Raw genomic sequence first — 23,406 nt, forward strand, 5'->3', positions numbered from 1 at the left:
ATATGCACTTTATGAGATTTCTACAACACAAAATACCAGGAAGAAAAGCTATACACTTTTGAGTAGAGGTTAGGTTAGGTCCATCATTCAATTACAAGTTCAGAAAGCAGTGAACAAGAAAAGGTCAAAAAAATACCTCAGAAAAAAATAATTATTTGCTCTAAAGGGTGCATTGGCTTTTGTAGTTGCAGTTGTTTTCAGAATGTCACTTGTCCTTCTGCAAAAGATGCCTCTGGAGCAAGATAAACCTATTGCCACACTACCAGGCCTCTGAAATCTCTTATTCTCTTAATCCCTCTCTGGAGGTGTCTTCCCAGCACTTGATTTATCTCCCTCAGCCTTATTTCTGTCAGGAATCCCAACTGGAAGACCTGTTGGCCACAGCAAATTCATCTACTGCTAGCACTGCAGTGAGATAGTAGGAGATAGTGTGAGGTCCTGGGGAAAAAGGTTTTTTCCCCTGGTGACATTTAAGGCGGTGGGGACACAGTCCTGGGAAGAATTCCAGAAAATGAACTTTTGCACAATGTAACAGGTGTGCTAAAACTTTCCATGATGTCACAGCCTTATGCCTGGATAATGTTCATACCTCTTTTCACACTTATTATAAATTGAAAAAATACTTTATAAAGATGCTTTATTGCCACTCTGTCTCCGGCATGTGACTATTTGGAGAAAAAATATGGCAGTTCTCATTTTATAGAATATAATGCAGCACTTCAAAACTAATTGTCTTCATTATTGCCAAGCAATCAAAAAAAAACATTTTAACTAAGGAAAACAAACTGTTATGCTACCTTCAAAATCCTGTGTTTAGATTTTTTCTTCTCTGTGAGATTTTTTATAAGATGTTTTAATACATCTCCAAATGATGATGTGAGATAATTTAATTTAAAATTCTAAATACTTACTCATAGCTGTGATGCCCAAAAAGGAGTCCAGTATGAAAGAGATGATGTCGTGAGTTCAAAAAAAGGCATTGATGACACAGACAAAAGTATATCTGAAGTATATAAACCAAATTGATTACTAACATGCTGCAATTATGTGAAATTTATGCTTTCAAGACAATTTCACATGAAGGTAATGATATATTAGAGATAACTACAAAACAATAGCAATAATACATAAACAGCTATGCACCACTTCAGAAATAAAATAAGATGTGGGAGAACATTGATATAATACTTTTGCAATAGTTCTCAAGTGTGTTTCAGACAACACACTGTCTTCTGTTCATCTTTCCATGGGTTATGCAAAATAAATTTAAGAGAGGATAAAAACATATTTCCTTGACCTTGACAGAAAGGATTTGAATTCTTTTCTGGAGTCATCTTTTCAGTAGTCTTTACAGGATATATTTATGTTTCATTTTTTCCCCTGAGTGGAATAAAAACATTAAAGTTTACTTTCACTTATAGTATTCCCTTCTTCTTTTGTTTCTAAAAGTTTGTTTTTGTACAGAAGTAGAGCTTCCAGTAGATAAGCACTGATTTCTTTTGTATTTTCTCTAAGGAATAATAACTGTCCACAAAATTGATTACTTTAAAATATTCTTAATTTCTTATTGTTAAAATATTTTTTTCTTTTATTCCTAATTCTTTCCTCATTTGGGAGGGGAAGAGGGTGTTATGAGGTAGATATTCTACTCAGGTTAACTTTAACTCTCTTCTTGTACTGTTTGTTTGCTTTAAGAAATACCATTCAAGGTGTCATATATCCCTGTTGGTTTTGTGTGCTAGAAATCTCTGTTTGAACAAAATTTCTGAGGAATATCATAAGAATCCCGCTTGGAAGAGTGAGTCTTGAGGACCTGAACAGAACTGTAAAAGGAAATAAGTATTACCTAGTGTTCCTAATGAACACTATGATCTGAAATAAATATGTTAATTTTGGATAAGTTAAAATACAGAGATTCTAAATAATATCTCCATGAAAATAGGCTTAATAGAAGCAATACTTTCTGCAAAAGTCTTCTGGGAAACCTCTTACTTTGTTCTAATTATCACATGTAGTTAACTTAATAATTGCTCTGAAACTATATATTTCAAAATAATAAAAATAAAAGATTTCTGATTGCACAGTGCATCAAAAGCAGTGCTTTAGATAGTATTTAATTTAGTAATATCCAGATATTTCACATAAAGGTAAGAGATATTTTTTTTCTTTTTTAATCTGGAAACAAAAAGATTCTGGCATTTTATTGTTCTGAGAAGGAAAGAATGCAAAAACATTAAAGTTTTATATTTGGACTATCATACAAATGTTTCAGTATGCTGCAAGAATTGTTGCACTAATTTCTGCAACATTATATTTGTCTTAATTTCCCTCATAATCTCCTGAAAGCATAAGCGTGGCTTATTAAGCTCCATCTGCCATTCTTGTCCTTATTATTTCAGAAAGATGGTCTCAGTACACTTTTCTGGATCTTCATGACATTGCACACCGAAATGTCAATTCCTGCCTGAAACCATAAAGAAAACCCAAATCTGTGGGCAGCTTGTGAGAGTTGACAATCTCACCATTTCACGTTTATGAAGAAGAGAGGTAATTTGTTGTTTTGGCTTTGTTTGGTTTGTTTGTTTGTTTGTTTTTAATTGAAACGAAAATCCACGTTGTGACTATTCTGTTCACACTCGCTTCATAACTGGGTAGAGCAGAGCTGGATGGGTAGCATGGATCTTTCCTTTCAAGTACTTATTGAGCATTTCAACAAGAAATACAACCAGCTTCACATGTGTGTAGCTTCACATGTGTCAATAGATAAGGGAAATTAATTCAGATGCACATTTTGACAGAGATCTCAGCACAGCAGTATGTGCTAAACAGTGTCAAAAATGTAGCCAGCAGTGCCTGCACATGTTCGTATCTACCCTGCCACAGCCAGTGGGTCAAATCAGTCCCACATGTGAGGAACTTCTGGTTTATGTGACCAGATTTTATTCACATTTTCAGAGGAATCCTTCATCTCTGTGAGCTGCTGAGTGTTTTCATTCTCTATTTTGGTCATTAGGCTGGGTGACATAACTGATTTAAATTGCCACTAGAATGTCACTGCAGTTAAGAGAGAATTTTTTTCCTCATATAGAATATATTCAACCTTCAAATTTATTTCTCTATTTATTTGTATCTTGATTGTCAAACCACTTGATAGAGGATCCATATAAGAAGAACTCTATGAAAAATTTATAGATATTATTTGGTTTACAATTTGCATGCCTGATAAACAGAGTGTGTTCAAATAATCTTCTTTACATCTTTTCCTTTTTGAACCTGCTTGTCTGTCACAGCCAAAGTTTGGAACTACTAGTGAGTAGATATTTGAAGACTTAGTGTACAATCGACATTCAATATACACATCTGAGAGACAAAACTGAAACTCTTTTTCTATTTTAGCAAAAGATGGGATAACAATCAGAGCTGGTATTACTGGAGGGCAAAGTGTCAGGAAAGCAATCAGCAGATAAGCAGATAAAATGGTGGTGGAATGGTATCACATATCAGATGAGGCTGTGAAGTAATGATCAAACAAGGCTAGAGAAAGATGGAATGGATGTGGAGAATACTTCTGTCACTGGCTCCCTCAAACACCCCATAGTACTTGATATGAATCTGCTGAAGAAAAACAATTGGACAGTATCATAGGAAACATGACACTTGCCACAAAAAAAAGCTTTAGAAGCACATTATGATATTACAGAATGTATTGTCTCATTTGCCAAGATTATCTTCATTAGGTGAATGTAACGTTATTTGAACTATTTGTTGGTCTCAGAAGTTTGAGACTAACATGCATTACATGACCCAGATGATTAGTACCAAAAAAGGATCTTAGAAAAGGCAATCTTGCAATTATTAAATAAACTAAAAAATAATTTTAAAAAGCTTGAATTAGTTTGAAAATTCACATTATTTTCTTAGTGAAGTATTTAATGAAACCAGATGATTTTGTGTTAACAAGAGATTGATAAATTATTTCTACAGATTTGTTTTCAACAGTTTCCTACAGTCTGCAGTATTTAGCTATTTTGGTGTGAATTTTATTTATCTTACAGGTATGCAAGTCTGGAATAATTCCGATGATTTTTTTTGAGTGACTGCATACAGTGAATAGGCCTTGCCTACTCTTTTCAAAATTAAGGTAAGTGGCTGAACTGCAATGAAATATTCTGTTTTTCTTTTCTTCACAGTTTTTGAATATACAGTGGTTTATAACATAAGATCTCAGGTGAAACAATTTATAGGTTTTAGAAATCAGATCTATTGTACAATTATTTTCTTAGATCATGTATTTATTTTAGTGTTTTGGCTGGATAGATTTTCTACAGTAGTAGTCCACATATGGAGAATTGTATTAGAGCAGGTTTCTTTTTGTTTTTTTTAATAAATGCACAGTATCATGATGAAATGAGTACTGTATAATTCATATAAGTGCTTTAAAAAGACATAAATAAAGAAATAATATACTGTAGTTCCTGTATAATGGAATATCTATTGGGAAAAAAAATTGCTTGGGAGTTAAGTTCCAAAAGTTAGTAATCTACCCCATAATTTATACAGCTCAGAGTCTTCAAAAACGATGTGTGTTTAATCATTAAGACTATGTATTCACCATTTTCAAGGTAACTCAAAATTAACTTTTTTATAAGAAAATACTTAAAGGGGTTTATAAGAAAATACTTAAAATAATATTAAAGCAATGACATTACCACTTATATCCATTAGTTTAGGGTTTAAAGCAATAATCCAGAATATGAAGAGATCTGCGTATTCTGTCTAATGCATGTACTCAATGCCATTATGTCCCATTCTGGGAATGGGAGCTCTGTTAAGAGCTAACTTGGAATAATTAACTGTAAAGAGATATAAAACATTGTTTTCTAAATAGTTAACACTCTCAGTGGGTACACGAAATGCCCAATTTCCAGATCTTGTTCCAAGTAATGTTTCCTGATTGAAGATATCAGTAGGAAAGATTAATGATCTCCTGGCAGGTATTGCATTTTTCTGGGAGCTGGCACTGTAACTTCAAGCTGTCAGAAGAGAGCATTCAAGTGGAGACTTTAATACCCTGGCTAGAGATCCTGCCCAGCATTTATTATGTGAACAAAAAGAGAAGAGACACTTTCTTCTTACCTGAAAAGATAGTTCGTACCCTCCTATTTTTCCACTGAAAGGTATATCTCAAGTCAAATTTTGTTCTAGGGAGGAAAGCCTATAGTATATAAGAAAAAAATATTTAATATCTGACAAACAAACTTTATGAATTTAAACTAATGTAACAGTTTGTCACATTTTGGCTTGAATTATTGCTGGCAATTGTTTATTAACTGATGATTATTTTTAGTAGCATAAATACTTTATGTATTTATTAGAACAAAATGTGACATTTCCTGCTGTTTCTTCTTCAGCAATAACACAACAGCCTTTTGAAGGAATGACTGTAGCTTGAAAGGGTAGGGTAGAGAAGGAGCTGACTCAGGCTTAGTGTGTTTCCTCCATACTTGGTATGTGTCTTGCAGCTCTTTTGTTGAAAAGGGGCCTGAGGAAGTTAGTTGGAGTAATCTGTGAAATACAAAATAGAGGTTTATCTTAAAATAAGTAGTGTTACTACTCACTAAACCTGGTTTTCCTCAGAAAAATGCTGGAAGGCAGTAACAACTTATTTCATTGCTAAAAGATGCACTTGAAGTCTATTGTAAATATAGGAGAGTACAAATCAATGTATCTGATAATCTAGAAAAGCATCTTTGATGTTTAATTTGTCATTGGTAAGAGTAGGTATTATTTATATGCAGACAGGGTAAAGTGTTCTGTAATAAATATCTGAAAATATATTCACCTTCACAGCAGTTCACAGACATAGAGAAGTAATCTGTATAGTGTACCTGGAGCTGACAAGAAGGGCATTTTAAAACATGAAAACAGTCATGGTAACCTCAGCCCTGTTACTGACTCTTCACTTTGATATATGAGTTAGCCAGAAGTCCTTTTCCCGGAAAAAAAATAGCTCCTATCATAATATTTGGGATATCAGTTTTATTCAGCATGATTAGATAGCTTTCCAGACTTATTTAGGATCATGTACCTCTTTTTTCCATTCAAAAAGATCTGCACTAAAATTTTTTAATGAAAACTTCCTGTATTAGATATTCTTTCCCTGACTGTGTAAATCAGAGCACACGTTCCTTTATTTGGGGTAATTTTTACTTAAAAAATAATACTCATGAAAAGGTGACACTATAGACTAAATAATTTGTGCTGTGCTGGATGCCACACTGTTCTGTACTGAAGGTGGACTGAAGTAAGGAATCTTCGGGAATGTTCAGATTCGGAAGGCAACTTAACAATGTTCAATTTCAGATTTTCCTGTCTCAGAAATGGAAAAACAGTTGCCTTGAACAGACTGTAAGCAGGAATATCTCTCTGTTTCCAGTACTTCTCTTGTTTTGATTTTTCTACTAGAGGAATCATCTTCCCAGCATGAAGATATTATTTTGAGGCATGTGCCAAAGCCTCAGGAGTAAGGCTGGTCTTGAGGAAAGGAACGGATTTTCATCCCTCCTTGATCTCTCACCAAGGTCAATTTGCCACCAGTCTCAAGATCTACCACCACTCTTTGCTATTGGACACCCTTTGAAGGATAACTGGAGATATCTGTATGGTTTTTGCTCTCATCCTCTAGGCTGTGAAATACTGTTCAAAATCTCACTAGATTTTGAAATGGAAGGTCTAAGTACTTAGCTTCTTATGATAAAAAATTTTAATTAGCAGGTCAGTATTGCTTTCAATGGGCTGTGTGCAACTGCGCCCTTAGAAGCAAGTCCTCAGCTTCTGTTGCCTGGGAAAGAAATACTTACATATTCAAAATAACAGGTATTCAAAACTTCAAATATTTATTATTTTGTTATGTCCACAGGAGTATTTTAAATAAGCTTCTGTTCTGTCGTTTCTAAATTTTATTGTAGAGGAGTCGGTGCTTTCAGTGGAAAGTAAATAAAGACTGACAGCACTTCTAGTGTTCAGAAAAAAAAAAAGCAAGCTGTTCAAGGATGTGTAAAAATGCAGATTGACATAAATTGAGTCAATATTACAGAAACCATTCATGCAAAGCAGACAATAATGTCATGATAAACAATAGAGTGAATATAGGGAAATGACTGTTTTATTGATAGTGAGTCACATCATTCTTTTTTAACTGCTTGAACATTAGTGTATATTTGATTAAACATGGGAATTTTGGACATTATTTCAAAACAAAACCACTTCCTGTAGAATAAGCAAAAAATTAAAACCAAAGAGTGTCTTCTAGATTGAACAGTTTGAAGTATGACAAAGATAAATTATCTTGATCCTTAGAGTAATAGAAATTGATTTGTAGCGTGCCAGAATGTCTGATATTTTATTCTGCTTATCAGGTAAGGAGGAAAGATACCTGGATTGAAGATGAGGGTAGGAGCTCAAATCACAAAATTTATAGCTGGTTGGAGCTGAAGTATTTCTCTAGGCTTTCACCTTTTGCTCTATAAGTCTCTGCAGTCAGCAAAATGACTCTGTGCTTCTTGACATTAAATTTCACTGTCAGTTTTATTGCCAAGTGTCTTCCATTGTACCCCTTGTGGTGCTGTGCTTGCTTTCAGTGTCTTAGCAGATCCTTCCACTTTCCACTTGTCCTCATTAAGGCTAATGCACTTATTTCACAGTTGCCACTAAAAGATATGGAAGGTATGGAAAGACTTTCTAACTTAAGGATCACAGAAATTCTCTGTAAACATTACTGTGCTCTTTTACCTTGTTTTCTAAAGATTCCGAAAACAGGTTTGAATAAGCCAGTTTTAAAATGTCTCAGAAGTCTGGGTTTTGTCCTGTTCAGAGAGCTATACTTCTCAGGATTCTGCAAGCAATAAGAATTTTTTTTTTCTTTGTATTTTGCATAGTTTGTTTCCACCAGTGTATTTGATACCTTCCTTAATGGTGCTTGTAGAACCCATTAACCCTTCACAATTGGTGCAGTTTGGGCTCTCAAGTAACCTTTGTAATATCAACGTATTTTGTTACTTTGTAGTTCTCTCTTATTTCCCAAATCATTTCTATGTAGAACAGCACAGGCTGTTGATATTTTAATGATACCAATATCTGATTATATTCTGTTGCAAAACCAGACCACTTTATTCCTACTATTTTGTATCTGTTAGGTTCTCTTTCAAAGCAATTCTCTTCCATCGTCTCAGCTTATCTTCCTATAAATATTTTGTAAAGTATTCCATTTTTATTCCACCACTAACCTCATCTTCTGTGATGAAATAATTGAAATAGTTTCTTATTGGTGGGAGTTTTTATTTCCTACTGGTAGTTTAAGTTTATCTTAAACTCCTGATGAACGTCCAGGTTATAAAACACATTGCTGTGATAGAGTTTAGGTTTTTATGACTAATCAAGTAAGATTCCTATGTTCGAAGTCAAACTATAATTAGGTAGTAAGAATGACTGCACGTGTCCAAGCACTTTCTGTGTTCTCATCACATGAAAACTCTTTAATCACAATTGACAGTTGATGAGACATTCAGTCTTTCACCACTGAAAGACCACTGAAAGACTGAGTTGCATCCTACCTAATGTAATCTAATTACTTTATACAGATTTTACATGAGAAAAAGCACTACAAGGCAATCACAGATGAAACCTCTATGCCTGGTTTGAAATTCCTTCCATCTGGATCTCAGTTTATATGTAATCTCAAATGTACTTCAAAAAATTTAAATCCTGTCCTGTATCAGATTTCACATCTCTTTTTTAAAAAATTAGGGGAAATGTGGAAGGGTATGGAGAATATTTTTGTTCATAGCTTAAAGATAAGAAAACTTATGTTTTCTTATAGTTGCTCTGTCCAATATCAGTGACTGGATCTATGGGAACCCAGGCTTCTAGCTCTCAGAGAAAAGTTTTAGCTATTTTAAAAATACTGCTTATGTCATTTAGCACAAAGATGCCAGATTTATATACCATCACACATTTCAAAAGTGTAATGAGGGCAGAATTGTTTCTCTCACTGATAAAATATTAATATTGAAAACTGAGGTTACTCAGGAAATCATAAAAAGACAGTTCACTTGGAAAGCCATCTCAGACACATTCCACATCCCCCCTCTCCTACTGATTACATTAGTAACACATCATTCAGTGCATTAAGCATTACATTTAATAAACAGCAATGAAAATATTACTTCCTATATAGAACTTCAGAGGCAGTGGTGTAAGAAAAACATTGTTAGAAAACTTCCTGAATTTTTTGCCCTCTGCCTTCCTCAAGTGTATAAAAAAACAAGGTGTGTTTTGTTTTTTGCATCCCCAAATAAATTCTTCTCTTGTGCTGATGAGAAAGTAAAAGAAATTAATTGCTGAAAAAATCTCAGGCTACATCAATCAGCTTTTTTTTTCTGGAGGGTGTGATGGCAAATGTGTAATATGCGTGATGGAAAAGATGGCTTATCTTTTTTTCCTCCTAGTGCTTCCAAACTCATATCCAGAGGCCTGACATCCTGTCATCCTGCCTGACAATGCAGGAAGCTCCTAAAAAGAATTAGTAACCAGAGAGGGAGCTCCTCATACCTGATTGCTATGGGTGGAAAAGACCATTCAGTACATCTCAGCCTAGGACTGTGTCAGGTCCTTTTGCTAGAGTCCCTAGTTTGGCATTCATTGTATTTTTGTTATTGACTGAAGTAATTTACTACAGTTTTATGGTATACTGACCTTCCAAAGGTTGTCCAGCATACCAATAATGCACATAACAGGAATCTGTCTTTGTGGACCTTATGAAAAATAAAGGAGGAACTCAGGCACATACACTCTTCATGTTTAGATTAGGTAGAGGAAGTCATGGAATCGACACATAAATATCAAACCTGCTCTGAGTGGCCCAAACCATATTTTCACTGCTGCACTGAGAATTCCTGCTGAAAACATGTTTTCCTTTATTCCCTACCTCAACCACAAACCCCATATTTATGTCTGTATAGTCTAAGTACTATGAAAAGACAAAACTGCAGGGGAAACACCTGTGTATAAAAAGCATATAATTCTTAGCTGTGAAAGGTAGCAGGTGCAATTGTGTGTTTGTGTGTAAGGTTCTGGAGTGACTGATTCCCACTGTCCCAAGCAAAAAACTATCCTAGGACTGACAGATGTGACATAATCTGTACCGTGTTTTATTTTTCCTCATTTTATTTTGCAGTAACTTTGATAGTAGTATATTTTTTGTATACATCTATGCTCCAGATAGCTTTGCTACCAATGTAAATGCCATTTTTTTTCCATTAAGGCCATTATACTGCAGAGTTTCTTAAGGTATGGAGTTGTATTAAAGTATGTAGGAATACCTTCCTCGGATATTACATTGCATGAAATGATATGAGAATGTCTCTGATTTCATGAAGTTTCTGGTTATTGGGCCAAATAATGATTATGCAATTTGTGTTTTGACAAGAATCACTGTAAGAGAAAAAAATGAGGTAAGAGTACTTACTTGTCAGCAGATAAAGGCAGAATAAAATCAGCTTGTCAGATTCCATAGTTGCATCACACAAATTTCTTAATTTTTCCCTGTACTTCACCCAGCCTAAGTGAACCCTTGTATTCTCCCCAGATCACCAGCCTCTCCCACTGCTTGTACCCATACCTGACCAGAAGTAACAGTAGAGGATCAACTTCCCTCATTTCCTTCCAGTAATGCTTCCAACACTATCACGTTCCTGCATGTTCATGAACTGCAGTTCAATGACTTAAAAATGGTATTTTTAGTCAAGTTATTCCAAAATCACTAAACTCTGTAAGCTATTATAGAACAGAGTTGCTTGAATATTTGCTGGGCAAGGATGGTAACGGCTATTCATACCACTTTTCAGCAGTTTAGGAGCACCAAAATATGAAGCTTATTGGAAATATGTGGAGTTTTTATCCTCCAGGCAGAAGACGCATTTTATAGTCCTTGTTTGAAACTTTACCTGCTGTTATCCTTTCACTGTCTTGTTGTGATGACAGATACTTCTAGTAACCATTTCAATTCAAGTATTATAATGCTAAAGCTTCAGCTAATAACTCTTAAGGGTAACAGAATCCCCCTCGTAGGCCAAAACATGGCTAGGCTTTGCGAACGAAGATTTGGGGCCAAACAAAGATCTATCTAAACCAATACCACATTTCATGTCAATAGCATTTAGGCATTTTTTGATATTCTACCCAGCCTGCAGCATAACACAGCTCAAGAATAGGTGTTGTCTTGTGTATTTTTCTTCATATGAAAGGAACTAGCAAAATATGAAATTAATGTTTAAAGGTAATTGTTTTTATGAAGCTTTACTTTTTTCTAATATTTGCTCTAGAAAGAAATATGTGAAAAATCATTCCTACCTATCAAAATCAAAATTGTTAAAACCTAGACTTGGCGCAAATCTTAAAGTTGTAAGCCATCTAAGCAGGTTTTTTGCTAAATATATGAATGATTACTTTTGTCTTTTTGGGTTATTAGGATATTGTTGAAACACGATGAAATTACTGATTTAATTCTCTCTATATTGCTACATATGAAGTTTTATTAAGTTACTGAAAAAAAATAATATTAATGGTTATATGTTCTAGCAAAGATCATCTTTCCCTTTTTAAAAGTGGATTAGGGGAAAATAATTCTGATTCTTGTTTAGCTCTGTTACGTGCAACTAATATGAAATAAATTTAATCCATCTCTGTTTCAGGCATTAATTTTGTGACCAGTGATTCACAACAAGCTTTATTCTCTTGAAAATTACATTAAAAACTGTGATTATGACCTCACAAAAAATAAAAAAAATGACTAATCTTGAGTTATTTCTAAGAGGAAAAACCCAAGTTTGTGTTTCTAAAGAAAAAGTGCATTGGGAAAACAGGAATAGAAGAGGATGGCAAAATGAAACTCCTGGGCTTCATAAATCTGTTTCTGTGTGTCACTACTTTATTTGAAATATATCAGGGAGAAGACCTTTGGTAAGTAACTTCTCCTCACACTTCTTTACGAAAAGAAATACTGATATTGAACTAAATACTGAACTAAATGACCATGATTATTATCTATAACAGCCTCTTTCCTGTAAATTTAGATATCTACCAAAAATACTATATGAAATAAGAGTAAATGTCCAAAAGTCAAATATGGTTCATTATCATAAGAGAAACTTACAAAGTAAACGTAAAAGCTATATACTATCAAACTGCAATGCCCACAAATAATACATCCATGTTTGTGAGAAAAGAGAGTATTTTCTGTTTGCTGACTGAGAAAGGAGATATTTACAAAGACTTTTAATTTGTTGCTTTTCTATCTGCAGAGTGATTGTAGTGTGGAAATGGATTTTCTGTTATATTAAACATAAAGGAATAGTTCAGGGGGGGTTTCTATTAAGAATAAATTGCTTTTGTTGTTTATTAATTTAGAAATGTTTATAAACTAATGGGCCTTATTAGACTCAGAAAAAATTCATTGTATTGACAAAATATTTAAATGGCTTGAGACAAACTTGCAATTTTGTCACCACTGCAAATAACAGAAATGTACTAAAATAATTTCCATTCTTTACATCAGAAATATCAGTTAATATAGTCAGATATGCTGTAATTAAGTGCCAGTGAACATGAATAGTCTTTTACTATAGGCAGATGTAAAATGACTACTCCAAATAACATATTCCTTTTTATTTTTCTAAGTTGTAGGTAATTGGTTCATTTTTTGGTTGTTGCATGCATTCTTAAAAGTCCAGAGGAAAACAAAACTACTCATATCTGCTGATATGTCCCCTTTTTTATATGCTTATTTTTATATTTTAGACATTGAAAAAAAATTTAAGTCATCTCATGGTTTCCTCCTGAATATGTATAATTCTTGCACATATTACATTTCACTTCTCCTAAAAGATTTAAAAAAACCAAAAAACCAAAAAAAACCCCTACCAAAAAAACCCAACAAACCAAAGTTCAAGTTTTGGGAAGAAGGGACTGGAAAAATTGCAAATATCCTTCAAATCTCATTCTTTATAGAAGTATCCAATAGTGAACATATTTGCAAAAAAGCAAAAAAGGATTGGTTTCACCATAGACTTAAGTTGTGACATATATACAGAGAGAGATATAGATATATATCTCAGATATATAGATAGATTATATACTCAGATATAGATATATCTCAGTATATATGTCAGATACTCAAGAAAGTCAAGAAAGATCTTAGCGAACCAAGTCTTAGTAAGTAGATTTGTATAAAAGTAGAAGAAAATGTTCCTCTGTTTTGGTTTTTTTTTTGACTTTGTGCAATTCTTCTTTTTCACTCCCATTTTCAGTGGTTAGTTAATTTTTATAAAAGTTTTAAAACTCAACAAATTGCCATTTTTTAAAATAATCATGAATGCTACCCACTACCATATTCAAGCACTACAGCTGCATTAATAGATAGCAAAAATAGAAAGCAAAATCCACGTGCTAAGAATAACATTCCTAAGTATTCAGAAGGAAAAATTCTATGAAATGTGATGTTCTCTGAAAAATCTAACTTTATTGTCCTTTGGTTATCTCATACAGCTCAGTCTGATGCAAGACTCCTGAATTAGGACCAGGTTTGGAACTAAAGAGGCCTTGTGTCATTATGACACACTCAGCCTCTTAACTCAGCGCTGAGCGCATCAATATTGGCTTCAGCAACTGCACACTTCTTATTTGTACTGTATAGTCCTATCAGATCACCTCTATTGTATTTGGTTCTGTCACCGGGATCTGACAGCCTCCTAATCTCTGAGGAAACTGCCCACTCCTAGTTATTCAGTTATATTAACTCAAGAATAAAATTATAAGTAACTAATTCACAAATATAAGATAAATTTGCATAGCTGAATACTGGACCAGAAGAAATTTAAGGGAAGGACAAGAAAAGCCTTATGGTCCCACAGTGTAATTGCTCATTAATACCCAGCAGCAAACTGGTAAGTCCCAAAGAAGTATCCCCATTCCTCAGTTAGATGTAAGCAGAGTTATTTTTGCATGACCATTTTCCTCCTGTGTTGGTTCATTGCCATTGGTAAATTTGTTTCTTTTTTTTGTGTGTGTGTGAGAAATACTTGGTCGCCTAGTCTATATTTTGCTCTGGCCTGGTTGGATTTAGGTGGAGTTCAGGGACAGGCAAGGGAGAAAAGTTTCAGGGATTCAAAAATGTGTTTGTTCTGCTATGGTTCTGTCAAGGGGCATCAACATGTTGTCTTAATGGAAGTTCTGTGGCACTTTTCTGTTGCACTTAAAATGCAGCTAAACTAAAATATGTTCTGTAGATAAACAAAAACAGTTTCATGGTATATCTAATAATTAATAGACTTAGTTATAAAGCCTAATACATAAAGGAACAGTATATGGATAAAGAAGCAGAGAGGTTGAACAATAGCAGAATTGTTTTTTTTTTGTTTCACTACAAGGACTTCTCAAGGCTGACGTAGCTTGCTGCACTTTAGCAGAGCTGAAGCCCTTCAAATACAAACCTTGTTATGACACTTGCTTTGTGCTTCCCTGATCCCATTCTGCTACCTGCCTTACCTGAGGGGAAGGTTTTCTCCTGCCTTCTCAAAGGGCTCCTATTGCTCCTAAAACTTCATACCTCCAAGCTGTTTAGGTGAAGAGGTTTCTAATAGGCAGCCTGTTACTAAGTAATGCCACGGGTACAGTGGAGCAGCAACTCTTTCTGCTTCTTTAAATTTAACAAAACTTTAGAGATTGATTGCACTTTGATGTTGTTGGCTATGTTCTTTTTCTAGTCTGTTTTATTTAGTAGACTTTTAATAAAAATAATTAAAGACATTATTCAGTTTAGTAATGTAATCTGTCATGCAGCTTTGCATTGATTGCAAAAGTATACAGTTTAGTCAGCTGTATAATCAAGATCTAGCATCAAGTGAAATGTGCAGCAAAGATACAGATCAAAAACAGATGTGAGGAGGAAAACAATGAGGGAATAGCAAGGTAAAGTCACACCCTATTTTGTGAAAATAGAAATTTTGTCTATGTAAGAAACTGAAAGAATGGAACTAGAAGAACTGTAGAGTAAAATGGATGGGAACAGAGGCAGGGAGGTAAGAAAGGAGAAATTTCCAGGCATAGAAACCAAGGGGTGCAATAGATAAGAATAAAAGAAAATCAAGACTACTCTTCTGTTTAATCACAGTTATGCTTAAAACAATGATTAATCTCTCATGACTTTGTAAGTAAACTACAGAGCCCTGTGTTAATTTAATACTGCACACAGCCACTCCCTTTCTTTCCTTATGCTCACATGCAGCCAAAGTGGGGTAGATGCAGCAGTGAGGGGCAGGCTCAAATTCTCTGATTGTTCATGGTGAGCAGTGTACAAAAGGACAACAGCAGTGCAGTGACACACAAAAGAGGTAACCTAGATATAGAACAATGCATTATCTTCCTTTAGGCAACTTTCAGGTGTCTGTGTTACGTTTGAAGTTCACCAGTCAACTCAGTTTAGGACTTCACTGTGTAGTGTCTGTTCTGGGAATTGCAGCTCCTATGCCCTACAGATGCTTATGCGGTCACTAATGTACAGGAAGGAATCTTTTATATTTTCCTAGTCATTGTATTCTGGTAAAAGAAAGTGATCTGTGTTCACTGTAAGAGTGAAGCAAATACAACTGTTATAATTTCTACATTATTCCTTCCTTTTCAGTCTTTTAATTGTTCATATGATAGTTGGGGAGAGGGAAGGAAATCGAGTAGTTCTCTGTTGTTCTGTGATTTCTGCTCCATGGCACCAAATCAGACAACTGTTATATATTTTATTACAATATTGTGATGGTATAGTGCTTTCTGGGGTGGAATCAAGATCACTGTTTCTTCTCCTTAAAGATGTTAGTCAGCTTTGAGGAGGAAGTGGAGAAAAACATAATTATCTTGTTAAAATTCTGCAACAGGAATTAAAAGACAAATGACTATCAGAGTATTAATAAGCTCTGAGTTACTCTATCTGTAAGTTACATGTACTGTAACTAATCCCAGCATGGAGCTTGTAATTTCAGGATAAAAACATAACTCACCCTTGGGTTTGTCTGTTTTCAAACTGTCTCATTTATGCTATTAAATACAGTGTGTGCACTTTAGACAGACAATTAATTTTTAAAAAACATTATCTTGGAGTGAAAAAATGTCTCCTGTAATTCTTCTGCCTTCAGTATTTCTTCTGAAAATGCCAGTGCAATTTAAAATATTTTTAAAATAATTATAATCCTTGGTTTTGGAGCATGTAAAACAAATGAGATTCCTAGATTAAACTTTTCAGTAGTGCTTGACAAATTAGATTTTAAATGTGGTTCATTTACAAATGCCTGTTCAGTTTGAATTATTTATTATGGTGAGAGGAACATTTATATTCATATACTGAAGAAATAAAAGCTGGCTTAATATGTCAATTACTAATAAAGTATTTACAGAAAATATTCAAAATATACTGATAACGTAGAGTTTTAACATGACTGTTAAAACACGTCTCTGGGAAATAAGAGAAAGGTCTGTTGAACTAAGAAATTAATTTATTGTAATAATAAGAATCTGACAAATGCAAAGAAACTGTACCTAAACTATTTCCCCCCATCTCATTGAACAATTCTTCAGTGTCAGTACAACACATATTGCAGCATGCAGTCATTTTCAGGCTGGCAGTTTTACAAAAATTAGCAAGCATTGGGTTTTCTGCAATGTTGTTATATTTATTGAGACTCAGTTCCAGCTGGGGTCTGAGTGGGCACTTTCTATTGTTAGATCTATGGCCTTTTGGGAATATTTCTTAAAAGAAAATTAAATGCTAAAAAAGTGATATGGCAGAAATGTAATTCTGTTGTTGCAGTTTCTCAGGAGAGGTGTTGGGGTTTTTTGTCTGTAGTCCTTAATAAATTCCAACAGAAAGACTATAAACAATGGTCTCTAGCATAATTTTGAACTAGCCTGTTTAATACAAGATTGATATTCTTATAATAATCTCCACATTGGAGATATTAATTGTTTATTTAAGCATTTATTTCAAACTCCTACTATCACCTGGGGAAGAGGGAGAGTGAATATAACAATATTTTCTAGTCTTTTGTTTGTTTCTAAATCTTCCTTTAGACAGATTTTCTTTAATAAATACCAGATCTTATTTCTCAAGATAATTCGGATGAAAATCTAACATATATTAAAACTCTAAATTGATAAAAAATTATGAATATGACCTCATTTTGATTTTTCCTGATAATATTGGTAATTAAACTTTTCCTATACTTACTCTTCTTCACCATTAGGCATGAAACAGAATTCCCTGTGAATACTTACAAACTTTAGAATTTGTTTTCAATGAGAAATTACAAACAAAAGTTTATTCAGAAAATTAAATTTATTGTTCCAAACAAAGAAGCAAGCAAACTGATTTAATATCAACTAACTCTTATCATCATGATGATTTTTTTTCTAGAAAATAAAAGGTGCATAACTTTCAGCAAAAAATATAACTGGGGAAATATGCAACGTTCAGTGCACAATTCATTAAAAGGAAAAAGGAAGAATTTAGAACAATTTGTTTATTGCAATAAAGGTGTGTAGTGAAAGACAAATGTAAGCTGAATTATTGATAGTAATATGACTGAATTCCTCTTAATGTGATATATATTTACATCTTAACCTGCTTTGACCTTGGCTTGCATATATCACAGTTGAATTTAATTGATATATGTCAATAAGTTTATTAAATATAAGATCAATTACTTTCTTATTTTTTAAAATTTTCATGTAACTGTCAGTGTCATTTGTAAGTGATTTATTATTCCTCCTTTCCCCTCAAAGTAATTTAGGGTTAATAATCAGTAAGTTAAGGTTAATATCTGTGAATCTTATAATGTACGATTAATGATATGAAGTTGACATTTTGAACAAAGTCCTCTCAGATCATGAGAGAAGCAGATACTTGTGAATTCAAGATCCTTGCTATTTATTAGAACAGACAGTGACATTACAAGATGGGTGCCTACTAAATGTGTTTCAGGGAGGATAATAATCTCTGCTTAGTCCACAGGGGCAAATACCAAAGAGTCATCAGAACAGGTGCTGAGGAAACATTAGTCACCTAGGAGGAATTCTTCAACTAAATCCCAGTCAAATTTCTGAACAACTTCTTCAAGATATCATTCTCTGGTGGACAAAATTATAAGGACAGTAATAAAAAGTGATCACACAGCTAGAAAACCACGTCAATGATTATTAAGTTCTATCCTAAAATAATACAGGGTAAAAACAGGCACCTATTCATCACAAAGTGCTGGATGAAAATGTTAGTTCATGAAGATGTTCTTTTTCTTACAGAGTCACACACAGAACCCAAAATCTTGCTGAATTGAAAAGAAAGCCCAAGCCACATTACAATTATATAAGAAAAGATTCAGGACAACAGCTCAAGATTTGAAGGACTGGGAACATGTGATCATGCTTTTATGTCAAGCTGAATAGTACCATAGCAAAAGAAAAACTTCAATAGGAATTTACAAAGCGAAAGAACATAACAAAAACTAAAAGCAAAAGTACAATGAAAAGTTGACCAGAGGAACAAATTTACAGAAAAAGGAAGATAATGAAACAGAAATGATAACTGGAGAAGAATGGTCAGTGAAAAACTCATTTTCTGTCCTCTTGAAAAGATGAGAGTTCCAGCTTGTGAACTATTCTGTTGTACACCAGTAAAAATAAATAGTGCTATTTAGTCATGAAAAGTGGAATTGAACCTGTTACTTCCCTTCAAACTTTATCAAGAAAAATAAATGCTGTGAGGAAAAATTTTATTTAGAGTATACAAAAGCTGGGGAAATAACAGCTTGAGCTATATAATGAAAATAATTCTTTAAAAAATGAGCTACCTCTCCCCCTTAATCACAATGTACAAATTTGGTTAAAATTCATCTCTATGGGTAGCTAAGTGTTTCCTTTTTGAGGTCTATGAAATATACTGTGGAATATGTGACAACCCAGTAACGTACTCTGAAAGAATATATGAGGATTAAACTGAAGTTATAGAGGAAGACACATGGTTTTTGGTAACAATTTACCTCTTGGTAGTCCAGAAATTCAAGCATTCCTGTTAAAAAAAAAAGTACAGCATACTTTCACATATTGTACTTCATGAGTTACCTAATAGGGAAAGAGTTATCTTAACTAGTTTTTCCCTGACATTATCCACTGGATTGACTTTTTTCAAATAGATCCTGATATTAGTTGGATATAAGATAACAAGATCTTGATATAAGCAAGAAATCCCAATATTAGCTAAAATAAGAAAAGGCACTATTAACCATCATGACTAGTTTTGAGAAATTTTAATGCTCCCACATTAAATTCTGAATTTAAAAAGGTAAGTCATCACACAATTTTATGTTTTTAGGCTGTGCAATACTTCCTTTTAGTTTTGCAGTTGTTTTATTCCCAAACAGCATGTAGACACAGACAAAAAAGTAAATATAAGTAATTGAACATATTGACAGCTATTAAATGGTAATTATATCTCACTAGAGCATGGCTGTTTGGTAGCTGCAGAACACAAAACATAAGCCTGATAGTCAAAGAAACACTTTTGCTGTTTGGTGCTCTTGCCTGCCTTTCATACTGTTCCATTTTCTGTCCTGTTGCTTGAGCATAATTTCCTATCAATTTCCATAAACAAATAGAGTTTTTAAAGCCACTTCAAAGTTATCTAATAATTTAATTTGTAATTGCAAGATCTTTGCTTCAGTGGATCTATTGCATCAATCAGCACTGAAGCAATTACTTAATTTGCAGTTATACATTAAATTACATAATATTTACAAAATTAACATTCATAAACAAAAAATTATAACTTCACGAGAAACACTGTAATTCTGACAATGATAAGGAGTGCAAATATTTCCTCTTGAAAAATGCCAAGTACACGACAGTAAAATGCTTATAGGCCTGGAGGTGCAATGGCTGTCTGAATCCAACTTATTTACCATCAATGTGATCAATACTTTAACTGAATTAAATTAGATAACACTGTGTTAATGAATGACCTTTACCTTGTCTGTCTTTTCATCCAGCAGTTAATGATAAATTGAAATACATACTCTGAATAAAAAGAAATTAAATTGAATAGTAAAAGCTATAGGCTTTTACTCCAAGCTTGCCAGATAGCTATGGACTTCATAGCTAAGGGCTATGAAGCATGCTTCAAATTGGTCTTCTCTCTGCTGGTACAGGGTGTTTTTTGAGTTTACTGCAGAGGATTTCATTACCCAGCAAATGATTCACCTTAAGGGTGAATATTCAGAACAGCTTCATTTCTGTTTTTGTATACCTGCAATTCAGATAGGTGTTCATTAGAAATACAGTTTACTGTAATCATATCCATCTTTTTTCATTACTTTTATTAGTTACAAAACATAGACTGTTGCTCAGGGCCATTGCAGACAGCAGAAAAAGTTGTATCATTTCTTCTCTGAAGAGTATGTGGTCATTTTATCTGTCCAGTTGATGTCTTTCTGGTAACAGGAGATAAGTACTGGAAACTTTTGAATTGTTGAGAATTTAATCAAGAAATTATATTTAGTCAATATATAATTTTCACAAAAATCAAACCATAATTAAGTAGCAGTAACATTATGGTATTCCATCTATGAAAAATCACTGAAAATAATCCTCAATTGTAAATTCATTTGCTTACATGAGTTCTGTAGAAGTTTTCTCAGTTTGTCTAAGAGGAATTACAATATAAGATAAAGGCCAGAACATAAGATTGGACTTGTGGTGTCTGGAACTGAATTTGTAGTTTGCTAGAAGCAAGTCACATATAGCAAGAAAGATCAGTGCTCTTTTAAAAATTGTTTTCTATTATACAGGATAAGGATACAGATTTTCTACTGGCTTTGACAGAATGAATAATATCCACTGTAGACAGACACAGCAAGATGCATTTTGGCTGATATTATTTTACCAAAGTGTGCTCCTTTAAAGCAAATCAAAACTCTGAAGTAAAATGAGACTCCCACTTTAGCAGAGTGACTGAAATGTTCTGTCTAACAGTGGAATCATCATCATAATAAAAAGCATAGTTCATTTTGTCTTGCAGAATTGACTTTCTCAACTTTTTGTGTTTTTTACCTTGGAAAATCAGGTCTTTTTTCCACACACTGACTTATTTTTCCTTTTGCTCTAAAATGTATTTTTGAAAGACGACCCAAAATTTGTTCTGAATGCAAACACGTCAGATGCCTAAGCTATCCCAGTTTTAGGTAATGTCTTCCATAAACTTATGCAACATTCATCAAGAACATGCTTTAAGTTCACAAGGAGTTGATCTTTTAAATAATCTTTTGAAATAAACTGAAATCCCTGTTTTATATAATGGGAAAATAGGTCCAAATAGTCACGTTACTTGTATGGTTGCTAATCAGTGCAAAGAAATGGCATCTTCAGATTCTCTGCTTTACTATCATAATCTTACCATCCTTCCATTTTGGAATAACTATAAAAATGCCTCATACATTTCTGTCACACATTTTTAAAAGTCAGATTTCCAACATTTTATGGTAGCATCGTACTTAGGGAAAAGGATCGATAACATTTCCTTTTTTCCACTCTTTTGCTGCTGAAAGGCGATTGTCATTAGTGAAAAGGTCTGCAAACATGAAAAAATTTCTTTGATGGACAAAATGACTCATAAAACTTCAATGATTATTTCATTAAGAATTTGTATAATCCCACATATGTTGGAATTAACATAATGATATGGACCCAAATTTATTGGTTTTAATAGACAAAAAGCTGCAAAACTCTTCAGTGAAAAAAAGGTTTGATCACAAGACCAATGAGGAGATTACACAGCCAGAAACTCTTTCTTGAAATATGGCCAAAATTTCCTTTCTTAAAACTGTCTGGTTGGAATATTCATAGTATCTAGATCAAGGTCTTGCTAATCAAATAATCATTATTTTAAGATTTAGTCTGAGTATAAGGTAATGTTCCGTTGGACTCTTCTGTTAGCTAAATCTAATGACATTAAGTTGTGCTTTAAGAAGGAAAGATAGTAACTTACTTGAGCACGTGGACAGGATAAGACAGTGAGTCCAAGGATATGCTTCTTAAGTAAAATTATTTTAGGCAAATTATGACCTTAATTCAGATTTAAAATGAGGAAATTTTAATTTAATAAATATATTTAATTTTATGTTGAATTTGCATTTATTTTTGAGAGAGATCATCAACTTATTGTGTACAACAGTTTTAGTTGATACATGCAAATTATATGGGGCCTCTGGTGGTCTAGTGGTTAGGGTGCAGGACTCTCACCGCTGTGACCCGGGTTCGATTCCCAGCCCCCCCGGGCAGATGGAGCTCGTCAGCCCTGTGTGGCAATCCATCTAAGAGAAGGTCACTCTAAACAAACCTACGTCCTGGGGACCTCACTGCCACTGTCCAAGCTTGCTTGGCCCCGGCAGATGAACCTCAGGATTAAAGGGTGGGCTCAGTTCAGCGCACGCTGGGTCTCACCTAAAAAATCCACTGCGCAGGCTCGAAGGGTCAATGACCTTTCCCAAATCTTCGCTCGCGAAGACTGGCCATTATTATTATTATTATTATTATATGCCTGACACAATATATAATGTAGCACTGAGACTGCTTTTCCTCTGTTAAATTGGTTTATATTGCTTCAGCAGAGCTCAAAATTATTAGAAGGAGACAACTGTAAGAAACACAAGAAAATGAAATTTATTAACCTAGATAGAAAAAATGTAAGAACAAGGATTACAACACATAAAAATTATGAGTAATTTTAGGAAATACGTGGAGTAATAATTACTTTTTTCCTCATATTTATTGATGAGATGAAACATAGTTTCTTTCTTTTAAGCAAGATAATTATGGCTGGGCTTCGCGAACTAAGATTTGGGAAGGGTTCTACCCATGTTTGTTACAAGCGCGCTGATGGCTAAAAAGGCCAATATGAGATAGACACATCCTATTGCAAAAGGCACAGCAGAAAGAATCCTTAAGGTGGTATATTCTGCAAGGCATGATTCTTTCTGCGTTGTTCTGCAAGGCACAATTCTTTCTGCATTGTAAGCAAGATAAAGAATAACCCAGATTTGACATATTTACTAGTTCTCCAAAAGCTCTAGTTTTTTAACCTCTTCAGAGATCAATCAGGACAGCCAAATCATTAGTGTGTTCTTGTTAACAAATGTTACTGTCTCTTCTATGGCATTTCACTCAGCCTTTAATTAGCTAAAACATGTAACTGAGCTCCAACAATTATCGCCACATTAATCTGAGTTAATTTCTGAGCAGAAATAGCTGTCTGGAGCCCTG

At 33.9% G+C, this 23,406-nt stretch overlaps 2 long non-coding RNA genes across 4 annotated transcripts in view; one reads left to right on the forward strand and one right to left on the reverse strand.

The window, feature by feature from the left end:
* Positions 1 to 12,009, forward strand: part of LOC108494644 — a 29,031-nt gene extending 17,022 nt beyond the window's left edge. The window contains exons 2-3 of the long non-coding RNA XR_001873933.1: positions 2,400 to 2,547; positions 11,751 to 12,009. This is a non-coding gene — a long non-coding RNA (uncharacterized LOC108494644). The remainder of the gene's footprint in view (positions 1 to 2,399; positions 2,548 to 11,750) is intronic.
* On the reverse strand, positions 912 to 20,259 carry LOC108494642. 3 transcript variants are annotated; one of them, XR_001873931.1, is made up of 6 exons: positions 20,118 to 20,259; positions 19,134 to 19,162; positions 9,754 to 9,812; positions 5,843 to 5,894; positions 5,137 to 5,215; positions 912 to 1,003 (listed from the first exon to the last, which is right to left on the reverse strand). It is a non-coding gene; the product is annotated as an uncharacterized LOC108494642 (long non-coding RNA). The 3 variants fall into 3 exon arrangements; XR_001873929.1 differs by lacking the exon at positions 9,754 to 9,812 and adding an exon at positions 18,161 to 18,225; XR_001873930.1 differs by lacking the exon at positions 9,754 to 9,812.
* Between the last annotated feature and the right edge of the window lie 3,147 nt (positions 20,260 to 23,406).

This window comes from Lepidothrix coronata, unplaced genomic scaffold, assembly GCF_001604755.1.
Source record: "Lepidothrix coronata isolate B3197 unplaced genomic scaffold, Lepidothrix_coronata-1.0 Scaffold26, whole genome shotgun sequence".
NCBI lineage: Eukaryota > Metazoa > Chordata > Aves > Passeriformes > Pipridae > Lepidothrix > Lepidothrix coronata.